The sequence below is a fragment of the Anarhichas minor genome, unplaced genomic scaffold, assembly GCF_050575085.1.
Source record: "Anarhichas minor isolate MPS153535 unplaced genomic scaffold, ASM5057508v1 ptg000004l, whole genome shotgun sequence".
Lineage (NCBI taxonomy): Eukaryota > Metazoa > Chordata > Actinopteri > Perciformes > Anarhichadidae > Anarhichas > Anarhichas minor.
This window is the reverse complement of record NW_027466450.1, coordinates 4,869,432-4,887,795: the sequence shown is the minus strand read 5'-3', so window position 1 is coordinate 4,887,795 and position 18,364 is coordinate 4,869,432. Positions and strand designations below refer to the sequence as shown.

Genomic DNA, 18,364 nt, shown 5'->3' with positions numbered 1-18,364 from the left:
ACATGTGTTGAGGACGTCGTTGACTCCACCCAAACTGAAAATTAGACATTTTTACTGTACCAATTAGGAAATATTTCAAATTAAAACTCATACATTTGAATCGATTGATTTTCGCATGGATCTCATTTGCGCTCTCGGATTTTGACAGTGATTTGCCTCCATAGAACGCGTCCTGCAAACTGTTGATGCTGAGACTCCAGGACCTCGACCCCTTCATGTAGATGAAACAGGACGAAGGGCCTGAGAACAGTTCACAGTTCACAGAAGATAAAAGGGGAGTTGAGGGTTTGTTCTGGTTGAGAACGTCCATTCCAGCGTGATGTTGTGGTTCTCCTCTGCCTGATAGGACCTCTGTGTCACATTCACTACAAATGATCCTGCTGAGGAGACAGAGAGGATGCACTGCTCGCATGTTGGATGCTTCCCCAAGATGAATAGAAGGCTATTCAGATATGAACAAGCTGTTCCTCCCTCTCTTTACTGTACTACCCACTCTGCTTTGTAAGGAATGAAGGTGTCTCCCTTTCATCTCCTGCTCCCAATACTGTTGCCTCTGCTGGTTTATTTTTTTCCAAACAATTTTATTTTGAAATAGTCTTACTTCCGGGTCACCTGGTGTCTCTCTTCAAAACAAAAAAGGGATTTACAGGGATCTGTCTTTGGTGCTCTCGTATTTCTCTCGTATTTTGGTATTCAGGCAACAAAAACGTGAAAATGCTGTGCTTTTTTTTGTATTATCCGTTAAACGATCAAACAGACTCTAATCGCACAGACCAGCTTGGCTGGCTGACTGTGTTTCGGGGTGGAGGCTGGTTTTACCTCAGAGTAGAGGAAGAGTGGATCAGCTACAGTAAACACAGGAACTCGGAGCAGCTGCTGCGCATGACCTCGTTATTTTACAGACAGAGTCTCGAACGAGCCTTTGATGGATGGAGCGCGCACATTCTCTGTTTAACGTTAAATATAAGCTATGGATGACGTGTTTCTTCAGGAGTACCACGATGCTTTTACTGGTGTTCACGTTCATCCTGAGCACAGATGTAGAAGGTATGTAGTCGAGGCGAAATGCTTCTTTTTCTTTAAGAACTGACGTCAACGCTACAATTAGCCTTGAATGACGCACACATAGAAGAGAAATAGAAATGTCAATAAATACAATAGAAAAATACAAATCACAGAAATGTTTTGCAAATTTGCTCAAAGGCAGGAGAATAACGGCATATTTTCTTAGCCGAACAAAAGGTTTGACTAGTTTAAAAATAGTCGAGTACGTTTCATCTGTGTTGTGGAAGACTGACAACATTAACATTGGGGGGACTTTTGACATTTTATTTGACAATAACTGAATAATCAGGTGTTAACACCTGCCTCGTGGCAGACAAAAGAGGGCACACACCGAGTCAGAATGCAAACAATAACTCGACGATGAACTAATTAACTGAAGCATGATCATGATATGTAAAGATAGGAACTGCTCAGTACAGGGTTGTGTTTGTAACGTGTTGATGAGTTATAGTTAAGTTTAGAAAACCAAAGTCCTTTAATGCTAGTCCAACACACGTGCCCAAACAAAGACCCTGGAAACTCCCCCTTCTTCCCAATCTATTCACAGTGTTCACGTCACGTGGCTTTGCATGGTGACCCATCTTAAAAACTGTTTGAAAAACAATGAGGTTTGGCAAAGCTGCATCAGTTGTCTGTACTGCTGTATTTTATGATCTCTGTCAGATGAGCATAACAGTGTTTATGACAAATTATATATTTACTATTCAGTCCATTCAAAGCATATCCCCAATACATATGCTGCTGTGATGCTCGGCTGCCTGTACGGCTCCTGCTACACCTTGAATCTGAACTTTAAATAAATATAGAAATATCTCTCTCACTGTACAGTAGTGCCGGAGTTGTCTCAAAACCTGTGGGAATAAAAAGAATAACGCAGTGAAACAAACAGCCAAAACTACTTCTGTTTGTTGTAACCACAATGTAATGTATATTTATATAATACTATTTGTATTTATTGTAACAGCTGCAGTTATTTCCATCGGCAATAGATAGACGGTGCGTCCAATCAGCGAGAAGGAATCCTGTCCCAATACATATCTGCCTTTTCTGTTTTCAGTCTCAACTTAATGAAATAGTTTTTTCTTTTTTGCTGTTGTGTTTCCTGAAATGTAGTGTTTTGTGAAATGTCGTCGTGTTTTCTGAATAGATGTGTTTTGACCCTCAGGGCCACCATACCTATCATCCTTTGTCTCCACAATCACAAATTCAAGAGTGCAACGTGCAAATTATTGGTCTAATGTTTGCTGACGTTAATTTATTGGACAGTAAAGTCTGTTGACGGATGGCGTTGCGTTACGGGACAAGTTGAGCCAGGTTCAGCGTCACTCCTCCGCTGTGCCAGCAAAGTGGTGTCATTGAGATGAATGTGAACGTTACACTGTTTAGAGTACGCCTAAACTACGTCTACGTTTCCAAAACATCATTATTTTGCGGAAGCCTCAAATTCCCACTCGACTCTAAACTCAAAGCCAGCGTGGGTTTTTGCTCAGGGCTGATGTGAATGCTTCCATACACTCTGAACCACAATGTAATGTATATTTGCCTGATGAGATTTTCTGCACCTTACAGCTTGGGTGATTGGCGGAAACATGATCGTGGTGCTAGGAGGGACGACCATCTTACCCTGCAAACTCATCCTCACTAAGGAGCCCATCACCCAGATATCATGGCGGAAGGAACCTCAGACTGACAATTTCCTCACAATCTTGTCTGCAACTGGACCACAATTTATCAACGGACATGATAAACGATTTGAATTTATTGGGAACTTTAAGGACAACAATGGATCTCTACAGTTATCCAATATCACATTGACAGATGAAGCCACCTACATGTGCATCTTCACTTTGTTCCCCAGCAGAAATGTCCAGACGGAGATACATCTAAACCTGCTTGGTATAATGCATTGTATTAAACATGTGTGAGAGATAGAGAATAGTGTTGACCTTCATGCTCTCATGTTGACTTCTCTTATTCACTGTTACTCTCCTAGTGCCTCCGGTCACAAGCCTGAAGGATAATCATCCTACTTTGGGTGATGAAGAGGTTTCCCTCGTTACTTGCATGGCTGCTGGTTCCAAGCCTCCTGCAAAGGTGCAATGGCTCACTGATGCTTTAGGAGAAAAAGTGAGAGCAACAACCAACGTCACCCAGCATGCCAACGGTACGACGACCACAGTCAGCACGCTGTTTGGAGTTCCTGCCAGAGAAATCAACAATCACTTGGTCAAGTGTGTCGTCACCGGTCCAGCCATGTCAAAAGAAGAAAGCCTGCCCTTCAACATACAGATCTACTGTGAGTATACAAATATCACTTACTTCTGTAGTTGATCATTCTTGTTCATTTTATCATTGTGGATCTAAGAGTTCCTCAGTTATTAAATTGATTTAATTGTTTGAACAGTGGATAAAGACAGTTTGCATGTTCACTCCCACTTGTGTTCTCAGCTGTTTAGGCTGATTGGAGCTCTGCTGTGGCTGAAGGTGCTCAAAGCTATTCTCTGGGTGGACAGAGACTAGGGCAGACTCATTCACTAATACTTCTATAATAATAGAATACAATCATCTTTATTTTCATTATTCAGGTACAATGAAATATCGCTACGGCAGTAAAAGCAGAAAGAAAGTTAAATTAAAGTCACAGAGGAAGAGAGCCTTCTGTCTGTAATTGTGTGTACAAAACATCTGTGAACTCTGAAGGATAATCAACAGTTTTAGTCGTGACATCCCTGCTGTTATGACCTCTCCCCTTGTCTCGTGGTTTTCTTACTTTGCAATACTGCAGTTCACTTTTTGATCCTTGATGCTGGATACTCTAACGTTACAACCGAACTCTTCTTCACTTAACTGGAGTAAATGAGCAATTAAAGGCTGATAATGTGTTCAACTAATGAAATGAATCAGCTGCAGTATTTTGAGTGGTTAGATTTCACACGTGATCCAGACTGCAGGGAACTGTACCAGAGCTCACTGGAGGTAAACGCATAACCACTGTTGACATGTTGGTGCCCTATGCCGTACATCCATTTGTGCCCTTAAGGTGATTGATCTTTGCATTATAATGTTTAATGATAATTGTAATAATTCAAGGATATTTGAGTTCATTTTACTCCATCTCTTTTCATATAACCAAAGCATCACACTTAACTCTGAAAGCTAATAAGTGGTTTTTAAATTTAGATTATTTTGTTGCGCTAGAGAAGAACATGAAAACAATTAAGACATTGACCAAACAAGAATTAAGACACTATTGGAAACAAAAAGAATAACATGTTGTTTTTTCCAAAAGACTACTTGGTGGAATTTGGTTGCCAAAGCAGAATGAAAAAGGACAACAACTCTATAACAGACAACAGCTCAATGCCAGTAACAAAACCAATGTGCACTGGCAGCTGTTTAGCAGCACGCTGCCATCTTGTTGAGCACAATGGAGCCTTAGTTTTGGCGTTTTACTCCACCTACACGGACATCTCAACTCCTGTTCCTGGTGTAATTCCGCCTCCATCCCTCAATGCAAACAGGACACTGTTGATCCACCATTTGCATGAGATCATGGAAAGGTGAGACAATGACAAACCTTGTCTGCAGGCTCCGCCATGAAAGACTCCTGTATCCTGTTTCAACTGTCTATTGTCACTCATTGAAGCATTGCTGTGTGATCACCTTGACCTTGATTTACCACTCTGTCATAGTGTTGAGGAACAGATGCCTCTGAAAGTCAGACACCAGTAATCTCTCAAATGCAGCTAACTGAGGAGCTCTAACAGCTGTAGTGTTCAAGGTCTTTGTCAATTGTAGATATTTCTATATCTCTCCCCCCCCCCCCCCCCCCCCCAAGTATTTTAATCCAAAATGTCCTTGAAACTAATTAACATGTCAAACCAGGTGTCCTTGAAAGCAAGCCAACACTGTATCAGTACACGAGATCTTGATCCTCAATATTCTTCTGATATACTGTTAAGTATATTAATATTTTGTCAGTTACAGCAATAACACACCTCATTCCTTCTCCCTGTCTCTCGCAGTCTCACCCATTGAAGTGACCATCATTAAAAGATCGGAGGATTCATTTGAATGCGTGACAGAAGCCAACCCAAAAGCAGATGTTACCTGGAGCAGGTGCAGTGGCTTGAATGAACCGGTTTCAGTGTAAACAAAGCTGTGTTTATCTTTCACCTTGAAACATCGTTTGGTTTGTTTTACTCACAACCTTTGTACAAAGGTGAGAGGGTTGTTCCAAACATCATTTGTAAGTGCTCCGTTGTTTTACTTGAAATTCTAGAGACACATAACAAAGAAACGTTTAAATGGCTTTGAAATTTAATTTTCAAAAGTGATATTTATTTAAAGCTTAGTGTGATGACTTGGCACATTAGCAGCTCTCTGGAGAGGAAGTCAGAGACGGGAAGTCAAGAATTAATCTTTAGCTCGCTGCTGGTGTTCGCAGAAGAGTCATAGTAAGAAAACTTAACATTAACATTTGCCTTTTTTTGTAAATACCTCAGTCCATGCTGAAATTCCCTGAATAGTAGTAAAATGATATAATCTTTTCTTCTTTGACCTCTTTTGGTCACCAAACAACAACACCGTAAAACACACGGCACTATTTGAGAATGTATAGCATATTTACACGTATTAATTATTATCACAGAGAACTAGAGGTTTCAGCTTAGAGCTCTTCAGCGCAGGCTGTTCTGCCTTTTATGAGCTTTTATTGACTTACAGTGAGGCCGTTGCTAATAGAAATATTATACATAAAACTAAAACGGGAAGCATGGACTGCGACCCTCTTTTATAGAATATTATAAATATCAGTCAGCTGCACCAAGAAAACAAAGATTATATAGACTTAGATAGACATTTTGCTTGTTAAATGTAAAAACGAAAGCAAAGATATTTTGTAATATAGCAAAATCAGAATTTGTAACCACATCCAATAGTGTAGTACCGTCATTAAATTGCTAGCTTATTCCTCAGACCGTGGCACCATTTCTTGATTTTCGTACCTTTTGTTGTTGCTTAATACATTAATACTATTTCTCATTTAAATGTTACTCTTCAATCATCACACTGTATGTGTGTTGTAGCATTACAGAATGATGATCATAAATCAATGAATTTAGGACTTTGGGTCACATTTCTGGCCACCAGGTGATCGTAAGTCCATCATTCACTTTCTTTTCAGCTCTGTTTTTGATCTCCAACTTCTATATACAAAATATTTGTATATGTCCAGTATATTTTCAGTTTTTTCCTGTCATGCAAGCAGCGCCATCAGTGAAAACGGGTCCGCAACTCACTTTTGGGTCGCGACCCACCAGTTGAGAATTACTGGTTTACATGATATTCACCTTTGTTTCTTTAAAACACATTTAATACTTGACTTATTTATTTACAGGGCTTGTATAAAGGGAGTTAAGTAGTTTATGAATATGATATACGAGTTTACAGTTGATTACAATTACTAAAAAGTATTGTGCAGGTTTGTGTCTTTTTGCGAGTTACATTTGTCTTCTTGCTTCTCAACAGTACTTTTTTTTTTTTTTTTTTTTTGTAATGGGGTTTCGGAGAATACTGCATCGAACAGTTCGTTGAGCATAAACTTGCTCGTAGCTCGCGTGCCATTTATGGAGGCTCGCGCCCATGGTGCCACCCGCGACTATAAACAAAGCTTTATTGGATTTTTGTGTCAGCAAAGAAGAGTTTTATTCATCAGCAGCTTAGGTGGTGGGGTCGTTCGCTCAACTACTGTTTCCAAAGCCAAGAGTGAACTCGTAACCTAAACTTTTAGGCCAAAATGGACAAGAAGTTCTTAATGGGCAAACTCCATCTGCCGATGAAGATCATGTGATTAAAAAAGCTACCAAATGGACCATGTGGTCAGAATACATAATGATGTGTGATGAGATATTTAGCCACAGTTTACTGTTTATCATTAGTCTGCTCTTCACACTCAGACCTTCTCCTCCTACCAATGCTGCCTGTGAGGTTAGAAAACACAATCATAAATTGAAGAAATAGTTTGGAAAATCACGACGTGTTAACTGGTGAGCTTCTGAGGTGCTGGTAGGCAGAAGGGATTAAGAACTAATTATTCAAATTTGGCAAAACTCAACATGTTTCTGACTTATGTTTGTAAGTCTTTATTTAGCTGTCTGCTGAGCCTTGTTTGTCTGTTTCAGATCCGAGCAGTCGATGCCTCAGTCTAGCGTCAGAGTAGAGCGTGCAACGCTACAGTTTCTGAGCATGACCTCTGACCTGAATGGCCTCTACCAGTGTGAAGCATCTAATCTATATGGAAGAAAACACAGCTACATGTATGTGCATGTGACTTCTGGTGAGTTCAGGTGTGATTTGGCTTTGTGTTTTTGTCAATTGTGTTAGTGTGTTCTTTACATTTGTTCCTGTTCTGTTTCTGTGTTTGAGTCTGTTGTGGATGTTGCAGAGATTGCAGCCAAATTAATTGATATAGGTAAACCTATGGGCTCCTATGGAGACGCCCGGACACCAACGCCTGCAGTTGAATCTTAGCATGTATTTGATAACCAGGACACACTGGAGAATTTAATATACATCACATTTGGCTGTGGAATGCCTTTTGTATCCGTCCAGAAGCTGAAAAAGCTGACTTGAGCCTGCTTACCCAGCAACCCGGACAATTGGAAGGAAACGCTACCCACCCAATAAATCACAGGAAATGATTCAAGTCTACGAATAAAACTGCCTAAAAGTCAAAGCATGTCCTGACAACGGCATCCCGACCACAGCAATGTTGCAGAAGCGTAGCGCAGACCATCTGGTTCCCCTCCAGGTTGACATTGTTAGCTCTCTTTAAAAAAGAAACACAAACACGGGGAACCTGCTTCCACTAGTTAATGATGTTGGGAGATGTTTTTCACAGCAGACATTTAGGCTTGTTGGAGCAGGAGAAGCTCAGCTGCGCTGGTATTATTGATATTATTAAAACTGACTCATTTAGATGAGCATGTCTCAGGGTCCTGGTATTGGGCTCCCTCACAGTCCTGGCTGGAAACTAGATGGAACTGAGCCTTCATATATATCATTTCCTAATTAGTCAAGAGAATAAAACATACTAAATAAATACATATGAAAATGTTAATTACACATTATATTAATGTATGGTACAATATATCTAAGCATTTAAAAGAATGCATTACAACGTGTCTGTATGCTATGATCCTTTCAAGAGTCTTACTCCACTACACATCAAAGTGAAGTATGACCAAGTTGCACACTGAAATTTAAAGCTGGACATTCGATCAATCATCGATCAGTAAATCACTAATCACAGAGACAAATTGTTGCTCATTAAAGCAGCCAGAAACACACAGTAACCAGGTATTATTTCCTCTCTGTGCATTAAAAACCCAGAGCTCCTAGTCTGACCGTATCTGAGAGGAGCTGAGAGGCCACTGGTTTGTCACAAACTGGGTAGAATAAACTACATTTGACTAGAATGCATATCAGTTGTTCCTGTTACTGTATTCTTCTTGTGTCCTGTCTCCCTACAGGAACCTGCCCTGCATGTTGGACCTTATTTGGGCTTTTGCTTTTCATGATCACCATCGGAGTCGCTGCATTGTGGTACTCGTATAAAACCGGGAAATGTCTAAGGTACCGAGTACAGTAGCACTGCACACACTTAAGTTTAATATACAGTACGACTGCTAAGTATATAAAGGTATGTTTTATATATTATGGAAATGTTTTATTGTGTGTTAACTGGGGACAGGAGAGAAGAGGACACAGGTGGAGGGAGGTTGAAGGTCCTAACAGCTTCTAGCTCACCTGAAGAAGAAGCAGCAGCAGCAGAGCCACTACTACCTGAGGTAGAAGAAAAATATATAATATTTAATTTGTTAGAGTGCATTCAGGCTCTGTTTTATTACCCTCAATTATTAACCTTATTATTACAGGTTTTTTATATTGTGCCTTAATATAAACTACAACAACTATCTCTATTATTTTGTATAAGTGTTTGTTTTCTGTATTACAGCTGTTTTTTCAGTTTCTTGCCTTTCTTAAATGTTCTTTCAGCAGATATGTTAAGTTAAAACTCTTTGCAGACCCATTTAGAATTAAGTGCATGATTTTAATAAAATGTCTCAAATTGTCTGCCATAGGCATCTCATTGATATGCGTGGAAGCAACAAGCTGGAAGACAGTTGGCTTATTGTGCAGGCCGCTAACATTCCTGAAGCAGCTGGTTACTGAACAGATGCAGCTCTACAAGACAACATCTACTGCTAATATCAATGATGCCATTAAATGCCAAAGTAACAAAATGAAGATTGAAAACTGTAAGTCGAGATGTCGAACAAAAGTTGTAACAGTGTTATCTATTAGGGCGTGGCTTTAACCGTTTGTGGCAGCTTCATCATTTACAGCATGTTTTCCCACCAACAGCATTAACTGCTGATGATAGCAGGATTATGAAGCATGTTTTCATGCACACAAGAAACTAGGTGACTGGCCAAGAAATGATTCATGAGAAATTTGAATAGAAAAACTTGAGATTATGGAATGAAAACCTGCGAGTATCGTGAAAAGAACACGTGCAAATAGACAAAACACAGATAAATTAAGCAACACATTTCTCTACTTGCGTTTGTTTTCACTAATTGCAGTGCTTCTAAAGTGGTGATGATTCATTTTAATTCATTTTACTTTGTTTGTGACCTGTGCTTTTAAAGTAGAGAAGATCTTATATTAAGAGTGTTCTGCAGTGCATTCAACTCTCTGCCACCATAGAATACAGTTTAAAACTGAAACTACTGTTTGTATAATGACTGGACATACGATTGTCATAACCCGGCTCCTAGGCCATGACAAATACGGCAGAGACACAACAAATGATGTTAACGTAAAATGTTTATTTGACTAAATAAAGAAATAGTTAACTTTATGAAGTGTGTCAATCAATAACATCAGTAGTGTCAACGTGAATGCGTGTGGAATGAAGTGTGGGTGTTGTCAGCGAAACCAAAACCAAAATAACCGGCAGCAACTGGCTGGGATCACTCCACGTACGCCGGAGAGTAAACCTGCCCCGAGCAACGCTAGAGCAGGGTTTTTATGCCCTCCCTGTTCCCGGACCAGGTGCTCTGCATCAGGTAATCTGCTCTCTAGGGACAGAGGGACAAAAGCATACTTGCAGTGATTAGAGACAGGGGCCGTCACAACGATACACACTTTATCTTTTTGCAGATGTGTTATCTTTGTATGTAAACTTTGTGTTAATCTGTACCATGATGGGTCTGTAAATTATCCCAAAATAGTGCAAATCAGTAACCTAGATGACAAGTACAGAAATGACCCACCACGATTTGGAGAAATAACATTTTCTGTTAGACTACTGTCTCCTGTAGAATCTGCTGAGTTTGGTTTATGACTTTGGTTGTTTTATTAGATTGTTGCTTAGAGATTTGTCATTGACTCGTATTCATCCGAGACAACATTTGGTGTCTGTCTAATTCTTTACATACTTTCAGATTTGTCTATATTTCTCAAGTGTTATTCCATTATCTTAGTTTTCCATTACATTTTCTCATGAATTATTTCCTGAACCTCATGCCATGCATATATATGTATATATTGTCCTTCATTTCATCGACACCACCCAAAGACAGTATAGAAGAAGTGGACGTAGTCACCGTGATATCACCCATTGATTCGAGGACTACGGTTTTGAAGCCTCGCGTTTGACATTTCGTCCGTTGCCATCTTGGTTTTCGGCTGTCGCCATCTTTTTTTTTTTTGCAGTAACTTAGTACAACCCATCGCTGAATAAGACATTTTTAGGCGACCAAAATGTTACAATTAACTTTCTTGAACTGAAAACGCACACATGGCTGCGACCTTCATTCACAACGTAGCCACATCCTAAAACATACCTACTGCTGTATCATCTATTTTACTCTAAATGGAAACATCATTTACAAAAAGAACACCATCAAGAGGACCTGAAACTAGAGACTGAAACAATATCATGTTTACAGGCTTTAAATAAAGTGAGAAGAAGGGTGATTTCCTCATATACTTTCATACAATCTGACTTAGTTTTGCAACCAGAGGAGTTGCCCGCTGATGGCCATTAGAAAAAATGCAAGTTTAAGGCACTTGGGCCGCCTGGCACCACTTGCTGTGGTGATATTTTTGTAGTGTGTCACAAAATATTGTCCCGACAATGTTTACGGTGACACTATAACCTTTGACTGCTGACATCTCTTTACAGAGGACACACATTAGTCAGTAGCTTTACTCTATTTTGGAATTCCTTCTAAAGGAGTTGTTGGAGCCATAATGCACCTTAACCTGAATGTGCATATATGTAAGTGCCTGGTAATGAGGATCAGGTGTGTGTGTGGATGGGACGCTAACAGTTTTTTGACCGTGTCAAGGTGCCGTGTCAAGGTAGCGTGTCAGCCGGCATGTGAGCTAGTTTCAAGAGCTTATACTATCCTCTAAAGTATCCTGTATTCTGTTACGGTGCCAATATGTATTTGAATAAAAGGATCAACGGATCTAAAGAAAGACAGCGCATTTGACATTGAAATATTTGTGGAACACGCGTCCGAACAAGTTCTCCCGTTCGCCCCCCAGTGGCTTTAAAATGGATATTTGTTAAAGTCACTACAGGAGTGTATCTGAGTCATCACTTATCTCACATGGTTCTTTGTTTTGGTTATTATTTGTAATAACAATGCCAGCCAGGCAGGCTTTCATCTTTCCAACATCAGTGTTACTCGGTCGTATTTTGATATCTGTGGTTACTGTATAATGTAAAACCGATTGAACTCAAAAGTCAGCAACAGGATTTTATGACATATTCAACTTTGGTGAAAGTCAAAATTAAGCTCTATGTTACAAACACTGCAAAACGATTTTTCTATCATTTTAAAAGTTGCACTTTATCTCCAAAATGTCTGTTTTTGTTTCTGTATGTCAACAACTTAACTGATCAGAGAAGAGAACACTCATCCTGGTCCACAGCGGATATGTTCATGTTTAGACCAAGGCTCATTCTTTATTCAGTGCAGTGAAACCTGTGTTAAACAGTTGGACTAAGAGTCTACAGCCATGCGACTGGCAATCCCTTAATGGTGCTAGCATGGCTAAAAATGATTATTCGGGGTGAAAAAGTAATATTACATTTGTAATCAATCAGTTACTGTCAAGCCAATTCTCCCTGACCCAAAAATATCTTTCTTTTTTTCTGTGTGTGTGTGGGTGTGTTTCCTCTAGTCGCCTTTAGGTAACATTTCACCGTTTTTGTTACTGTTTATGGTAAACATTTCTTTTTTTCAAAATGAAAATTCTGCCCCTTTTTTTGTTGATCAGTGTTGATGGTAAATGTTGTCCATTAAAGCAATAAATCTCTTAGTTCGTGCTATATTGACCAAGAAAGCTACCTCTACCAGAAGGCATTGCGCTCAAGCTACTGACGCCCAGCCACAAGATAGAGTAGCCGAGTTGTGCCTATACCTTTGCAGGTAATAAAATAAAAACATGGAGGCTGCTTAGAACCAACCAGCGTGAACCAAGGAGACAGAAACTATTTAATATCGTCCATATTGTCAACAGCAGTGTCACTCCTTCCATTTTTTTTTCCATTCTTTCTGGAGAGCCCTGCTGCATTTCTCCAGCGGTATATGGTTTGAATAAAGACGACTGAAATCTGACTCAGCCAAAACACTGAAAACGGTATCCCGGTCCATAACATCCTCTGTACTTATATTTTGGGATGCCATTTAAACTGTTGGAAATGTAACGAGTTGCAATACAAGCGAAGAGAAGGAAGTTCTGTTGTTGTGCATTGATTTTTTTTTAAAGTTTTATTCACACAATAGAACTTACTGCAGGTCTAGAGGTAAGCGCCCCCTTGCCGAGTCTTGTGAATGTGACTTCAAACTGAAGTGAAACCTGATAAAAGTATTTTTTTTTTTTTTAAAGGCTTGTGAACAAAGTAGGTTTTTTTTAATACAATACTCTCATAACATTAAAAGACTTATTGTAGTCACTACAATCACTCACTTCAACCAGAGCGGGGTCGGTTTTGTATGGACACCAAATGACCTTAATGAAAATAATTTGCTCACTGAACAGATTCAGGTGTTTGCTAACAATTTATTAAGTTCTTTAGATCCCAACCTAAACGTAAAAGGCACAATTTTATTAAATATACAAGGAGTGCATTTCCCCATAATTCTGCCTATTCTGGACGGTTGGGACACCATGTTCTGGGCTTCCAAAATATCATTTTAATTGAAACATTTGCTGTCTAAACTTGAACACCTTCTATTTACAATGTCTCCTGTTTACAGATTTCTTTGACAAAAATAAAACCGAGTCAAAAATCTAATTGGATACCATACTTCTTTCCGACTATAGCTAAAACTGTCCCCATGTTCCCACCGACCACTCTACCCGGCTAGAAAACATTGCTGACAAACAAGGAGCGAATCTGCCAAAGTTGCAGAGGAGGAACATTTTCTTCATTGTTCAGATTGTGTGAACTACACATTGTCCGAAGGGAGGAAGGTGTGATCTTGAAGGACAGTTTGTTTCTGCCTTCCATTGCTTGAGGGAAACTGACTGATCAGCATTTGTATCCTTTTGTTGCTTTATTTGTAATGTTTCTTATATTCTACATGGTTAAACATTACTCATCAAATGACCAGGTTAGTGAAAAGCTTCACATAGGGATGGACCGAGGGAATTTGGACTCATAACCTCAGTATTTCTAAAGTTGACGTTTTGTGTGGATGAAATGTGTCTCTCTTTCCAACATCTCTTGTTTCCTATTTGGCTTTACACTGAACTTCATGCTGAACAGGCCAGAGATTGCATTGAGCCTCTTGAAGTACCGACTTGCTTGGGATTCGTCCTGTATTCTGCACAGCTGTTTGGTTGGAGGGGAGCCACCTGTAGGGAGAGAAAATACAAATAAACACACTATTACTCCAAGAAACAAAAGAGCGGATGGGAGGGAAATGGGGGAGATTGCAAAGAAATGCTTTTTGAGACATTAGGACGTAATAGTTTGAGTAATGAAAAAGTTCTTCTGACCTCTTTCCCCAACTGAACATGATACTGGACATAACTCAGGGTCTTGCTGTCCTGGTCCTGGTTTGGGATGTTGGTCCAGCTTTTTGATGCGGAAATAAAATTGAGACCAGTGATGAGACCCCAGTGCAGCTTCCAGTTGTTTCAGACACATTATATGAGACAGAGTTGACACTGAGATTGGTACTTTTAGCTAAGTAAAGGATCTAATCCATAAAAGTATAGCGACCAATACCACAGTATACTCCATGTCACGCATATAAAAACCTGTCAATAAAAGTACATCAGCTCAATGTAGTACTTTAAGTACTGAGTAGTGAGTATCATGTAACAATATTAGTACAGGGCTACAACTGATTATTTTCATTATTGATTCATCTGACAATTATTGTCTAGAACACCATCGCATTGTTCTAATTTTGTAATATTTAAATGTTTTGTTTTGTCCGACCAACAGTCTAACAAGAATAAGATGCGGCAGTAAAACTTCACAACTGAAAAGTTGGAAACAAAATGTTGATGATGAAAGATGATTTACTGGATGAAAACAATTAATGGATTATCAATTTCTAGTGATAATTGATTAATTCACTTATTATTTCAGCTCAATTCTGATGCATCAATGTACATTATGCTGGTGTAGCTGGTGTAGGTGAAGTCTATTTGGAATAGTTTAAATTCATAGTTTAGTCCAGTGGTTCCTAAAATAGGCCCCTCCTCCATATTAGGGTCCGTGAGATTATTATTAGGACAAAATGAGATTACGATGTTCTGATGCAAAAATCTGTGCAAAATCATCTTTTGGACATTTTAAGTGGCCCAACTAGACAATGGTCTTTTGAGGGGTCACACACCTGAGATGTTAGGACCCACTGGTTACATTTTTAACATTGCATTGTATTTTATAAACTTATCGCATGTTTTCTCTGTGAAATCTTAATCTGAAATGTAAGTAAAACTGTCAAATAAACAAAGAGCAGTAAAAGGTACATTTCTCTTTCGAATTCAGTGGAATAAAAGTATAGAGTAGCATTAAGGGGGAAAAATAAAAATGAAGACACATTCTACCAGTGCATGTTAGCGATAACTACAACAGCTACACATTTGTTATTTTACTCCCCACCTCTTTCCATCACATTCTGTTTGTCTCTCTGATGTCTTTCATTTTCTCCCTCTCTTCTTCATCCCTCACATTCAGTTCTACTCCATCTCATCATTCTCTTACTCTAATTTCCTGAACTCTTTTCCTCGGTGAGTTTGTCGCCCTCTGTCTCTCCTTCCAGGCTCTTCTGCCTCTGCCTCTTACTTTGCTCTTCTCTTTGTGTTTCCTTCTCTTTGTCTTCTGCAGCATTAGTTGCTAAAAAGCCAGAGCTATCTGCCCTCTTACGCTTTCTGTTCGTTTTCAATCAGAAGGCCAATCTACCAACAGTTGTTTAGATGTAATCTCTTCTGTAAAATCTGTGGCTAAAATATTGATAAAATATTATAAAGTATGAATAAAATATTATTAAAAATAAATATTATAAAATATGGATAAAATAATCCCATTGAGAGAGTGAAGGTTGCTAGGTTTGTGTGCAGACTCATGTGCTAAGATGAACGCAAAGAGGAAGACCACTCTTTCATTTGCTAAATAAGGAACCGTATTCAACATTCTCTCAATGCTCCTGATTCAAACCAGGGTCACCCCGATTGTTTAACGCTCGATGTACCTGCAGCTCCAGCAACATGAAAACAACTTATGGTGACAAGAATAGACCCTTTTCACAGCAGCCATTTTGACTTGTTAAAGCAGGAGAAGCACAGGTGGAAGCATTTAGGTTAGCCAGCTCCAGGGTTCTGGTGTATTGTGTATATTCACTCACTACCAAGGCCTACTGGGCCACTTGAGGGAATAGAGCTATCCTTAATGTTTGTTAAATCTTTTCTTTTCCTGCTTTGACAAGTCAAAATGGCGGCTGTCAAAAGGGTTTCTGCAATAATCCATCGACTTCATTTAAATTCCCCATGATTCAACGGAAACTTTTTTTTTTATACTAGAAAGAAGATAATAGACAATATCAGAGTGTGAAACAAATTCAGTGAATGTTGAAGATACAGAAATATCTAACGATGTAACTGCCACACGATCGCACGATGACCACAGATGGGGGAGGGAGGAGGAAGCCATTGTCCGCAAAGATTAAGAAAAGGCACATTTATTTTTTTACACTGCTTTAAAATATAGCTATATACAGTCTATGAATAAAGCACATAGAATATGTAACTTTTGTAATGATAATTACTAATTACTACGACAATGACTACAACTTCCACACACAGCACTAAATGATTACTCACCCGTAGAGACAGACAGCTGTAGTGATTCCACATAGAAGAAATCCAATTGCAGCTGTGATGTATAGAGAATACCACAGTGGACTGATTTCTGCACAAAATCAGATGTGAATTAATTTAAGTACAGTATCAGCTTTGAAATGCACTGCGTCTGGTGTAGAGATGAATAGCCGTGTTTTGTGCTCCACCTACCTTCAGGTTCCACAGTCACCTTTAAATTCCACTCAATAGCCCTTTCACGTTCTATGTCATATGAAAAACATCTGTAGGTTCCTGCATCGTCATGCTGAACGTTAGAAATATTCATCTTTGAAGGTAAGTTTTTGTCTATTGTCATTTTGTGAGAAGTGAAATTTGAAAAAGTCTGATTTGTTGAGATTGAAAACACAAAAACAGATTCGCCTCTGGTCCATCTGATTTGCGATACATCTGTCTTGGATATGTTGCAGGTGAAGATGACGGAGTCTCCCCTGGACACCAGCTTCTCCCTGTGCTCAACTGGATCAATCTCTAACATTGGAGGAAACAACCAATCAATACAAATATAATCTATCATTACATTTACAGAATTAGCATGCATAACAATCACAAATATCCACTGTACCTGCAAAGACTTGGCACATAACTAATAGTTGAATGGAGAGAAGAGCTGCTTGGTTTAGGTTGAACATGATGACCATCAGACTGACAAAGACTGACTGAAAGTTCAGCATCACCTCTGAAATGTATTTGAGGAGGAGGCACAGAGGAAAGGAAGTGCTTATTTCCTGGTTAGTTAGATGGTTTGTCTGCTCAGAACTTAGCTACGTGTTGTAAGTTTGAGGAGCAAAGAAACATTAATTCACACGAGAATCATACAATTGGAACAATGAGAATTGAAACTCACTCCTTCCTGAAAATAAACTCTAATAAATATATCATTAGTAATCCCTTTTCTCATATCCGGCACAGAGTAAAGGAAGTGGTTAGTTACTCTTTCTGTGTATCTTTAGAGGAACTGAAGTCCTGTGAGAGTCAAATATACAATAATATAATTCAAATTAGAATCCTGAGAATTTAAGCTCCTTCTTGAAAATGAACCGTAAAAATGTTTTCATTTGTTGGCATTAAAATGCACAAAATCCACATGTTCAAGAGCAGGAACACCACCTCTGTATAACTCTGGGCCTTTCAGCACCATAGCGTGAGAGTGTTCTTTCAGTGCATGTTGAATACTTTTTGATACTTATAAGAAGCAGAATAACCATTACATATGCATTTCCCAAACCGAGTCAACAGCTTCTATTTGGGAATACTTCATTGTTTTGATCACAAAACACTTTTACAAGAAACACATCTGTTCCTGTCCTGTGTAATTCTCTCATAGAACACTAGAGGGCACAGACCCCCAGTCGAAGCCTGTTGAGTTCACATTATTGCCAATAAACAAACATTGTGTAGGAGCCAAGTATGGCCTGTGTCATTTTGTAAACCCTTTTTTGTCACATCCGGTAATTGAGTCACGTGGTGTTGGGGATAGCAAAGGAGATATATATGCTGTTCTGTAGTTTAGTTGGATGAATGGAAGTAGAGGGGGTGAGGGAGTCTTATTTTTTGATGACCGCTATTTACACTACTATTATCACTATTATCATTGTTTGACGCTGTTGATCACCTCTGTACACCAAGTATTTTGAACGTTTATGAATGTGTGTTATCCAGCACAAAAGTTTGTTTGTTGTTTACAAATAAAACCACAAAACTCAGCCTCTGGATCTGTGAATAATTGACTGCCAGCGCGTCTGCAGGTTAGTCTCCCCTACTCCTCTCGGTGACTCATTGTAAGTTGCCGATAGTCACCTACACATTGTAAGGAGCTTTCCTTGGTGAGCTCATG

At 39.2% G+C, this 18,364-nt stretch overlaps 1 pseudogene; it reads left to right on the top strand.

The window, feature by feature from the left end:
- The first annotated feature begins 750 nt into the window (after positions 1-750).
- On the top strand, positions 751-18,233 carry LOC142966852 (nectin-1-like; annotated as a pseudogene).
- Positions 18,234-18,364: the final 131 nt, after the last annotated feature.